This window comes from Rattus rattus, chromosome 14 (genome assembly GCF_011064425.1).
Source record: "Rattus rattus isolate New Zealand chromosome 14, Rrattus_CSIRO_v1, whole genome shotgun sequence".
Taxonomy (NCBI): Eukaryota; Metazoa; Chordata; class Mammalia; order Rodentia; family Muridae; genus Rattus; species Rattus rattus.
In genome coordinates this window covers 25,544,282-25,549,757 of record NC_046167.1, presented here as the reverse complement: position 1 = coordinate 25,549,757, position 5,476 = coordinate 25,544,282, and positions in this window count along the sequence as shown.

Below are 5,476 nucleotides of genomic sequence, written 5' to 3'. Positions count from 1 at the left end.
AAGCAAACATGGAATATCCAAACACACAAGAAAAGCAAGATCTAGTTTCAAAATCATATTTGATCATGATACTGGAGGACTCCAAGAAAGACATGAAGAACTCCCTTAGAGGAGCCTCACCTCTAACAGTGTTTTGTCTCAGTGATAATTTTGTCTTAATTGCATTCTTCGATGTACTATGGCAATGAGAGATGGTAGAGGCTACCTCAGAAGAGATTTAAAAGACCTTTCTTCCTTAGTAGATATCCGTTTTTATATTATTTATTATCAGAAATATAATTAAAGGTAAAACAGAAAGAAGAATTTAATGAGTGAAAAATAATAAAAATATCTTGCTCTATCTAATCTTATCTATTTCCTGTTTTATATTTTTAGGATCCAGGAGTAGATATTGTACTAACTCAGATTTCACTGTTGGGAGCCATCACTCTTCAGTCAGCCTCTACTTACCTCTGAATTTGGTCAGAACCTGCTAAATAGTAGTGTAAATACGTATTTGAGTGGATACCTGTAGAGACTGTGTATCTTCACAGCTCCTGTTACATAAGGTGTTCAGCCAATTTTCTAGGGTCCTAAACATACTTGCTAGCAGTTTAACAAGGCAGAGTTCACACTCGAAATTAGCAGGGTTATACCTGAGGACTTATCAATTTATTATTATATTCAAAGTCCACAGTTTCCTTTTATGGTGGTACACTTCTAAAGAAAAACATCTGAAACGGTGTAGGCCAGCTGCCTTCATGTATTTCTACAGACTGCACCACAGTATGTCCTTCAAACTCCTACAAAAAGTAAAGGTTAACTCACTCAGGTGGAGAGGGCAAAGGTGCTATATTCTACCTTGAAGTTGCCTTGAAGTTACCTCTGCTTTTCTGTCAATGGCTAAACTATTTATAGGACATAAGCTTGAGCTGAATGCTGAGGTGCCGACTGTGCTTCAGTTCAACAAGGCATGAAGGAAGGAATAGCAGACTGGTCAGTCTTGTTAACTCACCCCAATTTTTCACATGAATAGATTAAAATTATACATGAATGTAGCCAAGTAAATGATGCAGTTATGACACATGCCACATAAAACACATATTTTAAATATTTTACTGTGTGTGTGTGTTTGTGTGTGTATGATATCATGCATGTGGAAGCAACTAATTGTTTTGTCAAACAAATATATTAAGCATGTACTATTTTTATTTAATTAATTAATTTATTTATTCATTCCTTTATTTATTTATTTACATCCCAAGTGTTGCCTCCTCCTCTCTCAGTTGGTTCCCTCTTCAAGATTACCTTTCCCATTCCTCCTCTCCTTCACCTCTGAAAGGCCACCAACGCTCGGTACCCCGCTACCCGTGTGCATATTTAAAGGGCTCTATCATCTTTAAAAGATTAGATTTAAAATCTTCTTGTACTTCAGTTTGTTTAGTAAATCCAGGGTTTGTTGAGGGTAGATAGCTGAGTTTTGGTGGTGTCATATTACCCTAGGTCTTGCTGATTTTGTTTGCACCCAGTCATTTAGGTATCTGATTTTTCATGGTTTTGCATGGATAATCCTCATAGCAGCAACAATTTTGGGGAAGGTGGAGTGTGCAGTGGCTGAACAATGGACATCAGGGTACTCTCATAAACCTCAATTCTTAAATGAACAGTAAACCCCTCTGGCTCTTACTGTCTTTCTGCCCTTATCCTGTTATAGTCCCTAAGCCTTAGAAACAAGATGCTAAAGTTTTGACTGAGCATAGCAGTTACACATATTCCCTGCACTTGACCGTTTTTATATCTCTATGTCAGCCACGACACCTGCACAAGAAAATTTTCTAGGGACATTTTAGAGGTGCACTAATTTATGTATAGAAAGGTATACATATAAAAGGTAGTTTGATACTGAGTTCACTTCACCAAATAACAATAATAAGTTGACTCCTGATTCTGGTGAACTTTGAAATTTGGTTCTTGAACACACCTCAGCATTAGGCATTCTGGCATGTGTTTCTTCTTGTGGGCAAGATCTTAAAAAATTATGTTAAGTAGCTTTGGGATAATCTATAACATCTTGACTTCTATGTCACATAGTCAAATCTTACATCCAGGGTCATTATTGAAATTCATAGGTTTCACAGTTGGACAAAATTTTGGTATTTTTTGTCCCCTTAGCAGCTCATATAACACCTTTCATTACTATGTAAATCAGTCACAAGGAACTCTCTCCTCCAGGTCAATACTACATTTCCTTACAAATGTGCCTAATATCTTTAGAAATAGTATCTCACATTAAAATTCTTGAGCGGAACTATCTTTGCGTGTATACTATAATTGTGAAAAACTCCATGAGCAGAAGAGAAGTTTTATTTGGATATATGGTTCCAGAGGGTTAGAGTCCATAGTAGCTAGAGTAGCAACTGAGAGCCTACATTTTGAACTAAAATTAGGAAGGATAAAAATAAATTTGGTGCATAGCATTAAAATCTCAAAGCATACCCCATACTCATGCACACTCTTCCTCCAGCAAGGCCAAAAAACTTACAGTGACAACAACTGGAGACTATCTAATATTCAAACACTTGAACTTGTGGGATAATTCTTTTTCAAAATAGTATAGCAACTAGGAACAATGTCAATCATCCATATCTCTCTGCTCTCTCTCTCTCTCTCTCTCTCTCTCTCTCTCTCTCTCTCTCTCTCTCTCTCTCTCTGTGTTTTTACATTCCACATTTTATTTCCTCCTGGTCCACCCTCTGACTGTTTCATACCCCATATCCACTTTTTGCCCTCCCCACCCCATCTCCAGGGAGGTCACCACCCCACCCATCAACGATCCCACCAGTCCTCTAAACTCTGTGGGGGCCTCCAGTCTCTTGAGGGTTAAATACATCTTCTCTGACTGAACCCGGGCCAGGTTATCCCCTGGTAGAGATGTGTTGGGGGGCCTCATATCGTGCCTTGTTGGTGATCTAGTGTCTAAGAGATCTCAGAGGTCCAGGATAAGTAACTCTGTTCATCCTTCTACAGGGTTACTATCCTCTTTGCCTTCCTCCATCTTTCCCTTAATTCAACCACAAGAGTCACTTCTTGGGTCTTTTAGAGAGCAGTAATGATAGATTACTTTTTGTGAGTGCCCCATAGCCTCAGTAATGGTGTCAGGTCTTGGGGCCACCCCTTGAGCTGGAACTCACTTTTGGGCCTGTCACTGGACCTTCTTTTCTTCAGGCTCTTCTCCATTTCCATCCCTCCATTTCTTTCTGACATGAAGATTTTGGGGTCATAGTTTTGACTGTGTGATACCAATCTATCCTTCGCTTGGTGCCTTGTCTTTCTGCTGGAGGTGTGCTCTACAAGATCCCTCTCCGTACTGTAGGGTATTTCATCTAGGGCACCACCATTTTAGTGCTGAGAGTCCCTTGCCTCCCTGGTCTCTGGTACATTTTGGAGGGTCCTTCCAACTTCCTACTTCCTGAGGTCACCTGTTTCCATCCATTACGGTGGCCATCAGGGCTTAGGTCCCTTTCCCCTCCCTAATACCAGATTATGTTCCTCTCTCCCACAACCCCTATATTGTTTCCTCTTCTGTCCTGCCCTCCTTCCCCTTTGTGGTTGCTTTCTTCTCCCTCCCATGGGAGACTGAGGCATCCTCACTTGGGCCCTTCAGCTTGTTGACTTTTTCAGTTCTGTGGAGTGTATCTTGGATATTCTATACTTTTTGTGGCTAATAACCAGTTACTCTTGAGTACACTTGAAGCATTCCCAATAAAACCAGGGACAGGAAAAGGATGCCAACTCTCCATATATATGTTCAATGTAGTACTCAAAGTGCTAGCTAGAACAATAATACAACAATAGGAGATAGAAGGAATACACATTAGGAAAGAAGAAATAAAGGTATCACTATTTGGAGATGATATGATCGTATAGAAGTGACCCGAAAAACTCTTCCAGAGAACTTCTCCACCTGATAAACAACTTCAGTAAAGTGGCCAGATATAAAATTCCCTCTAACAGATCAGTAACCTTCCTCTACTCAAAGCATAAAAGGTCTGAGAAAGAAATTATAAGAACAACATCATTTACATGAGTCACAAATAATAAAAATTATCTTAGATTGACTCAATGCATGCAAGAAAAGATCTGTATGACAATGACTTAAAGTTTCTAAAGAAAGAAAATGAAGATCTAAGAAATTGGAGAGATCTGCAATGCACATGGATTAGTAGAATTTACATAGCTAAAATGACCATTCTACCAAAGGCAATCTACAGATTGAATGTAATCCCCAAAAAAATCCCAACACAGTTCTTCAAAGACATGGAAAGAGCAATTCTAAAATCATCTGCAAAGAGAAAAAGCCAGAATAGCAAAACCAATTATTAACAGTAAAAGCACATATGGGGGAATCACTATGCATGACTTCAAGGTCTACTCTAGAGCAATAGTGATAAAATCCGTACAGTATTGATACAGAGACAGAGAGTTGATCAATGAAATAGAATTGAAGAGCCAGAAATGAGCACACACACATACACACACTTGATCTTTGACAAAGAAACCAAAAATTATACCATGGAAAAAAGAAAATATCTTCAGTAAATGCTACTGTTCTAACTGGATGATTGAATGTAGAAAAAAATGAAAATAGAACCATATTTGTTACCTTGCACCTACTCAAGTCCAAGTCATTCCAGGACCTCAACATATAATTAGAGACACCGAATTTAATCAAAAAAGGGTGGGAAAGAGCCCTGAACTCATTGACACAGGACAAAATTTCCTAGACAGAACGTCAATGGCTCACACTCTAAGATGAGATCATGAAACTGGAAAGCTTCTGTAAGGCAAAGGAAATGGTCAATAAGACATTCGGCAACTATACATTGGCAAAAATCTTCACTAACCCCACATCAAATACAGGGCTACTATCCAAATATATAAAGAACTCAAGAAGGTAACCTCTGAAAAAACAAAAAAACCAAAAACACACCAAAACAAAAGAAAAGAAACACACACACACACACACACACACACACACACACACACACACAAAAGCCAACTCTTAAAATGGGGTAGACAGCTAAACAGAGAATTCATAACAGAGGAATCTTTAATAGATCTGAAGTACCTAAAAAAGAAATGTTCAAGTCCTTTTTATCAGAAATTGCAAAAAAATGAAAACGACCCTGAGATTTCACCTTAAACCAATCAGAATAGCTAAGATCAAAACCTTAGTTGACAACACATCTTGGCAAGGATGTGGAGAAAGAGGAACATCCCTCCATTGTTCCTTGGATTACAAACTGGTACAACCACTCTGGAAATCAATCTGGAGGTTCCTCTGAAAACTGGACATTGCACTACCTGAGGATCCACATTTACCATTCCTGGGCATATACCCAAAAGATGCTCTAACACACAAAAAAGACACATGCTCCACTATGTTCACAGCAGCCTTACTTGTGATAACCAGGAGCTAGAAATACTCCAGATTTTC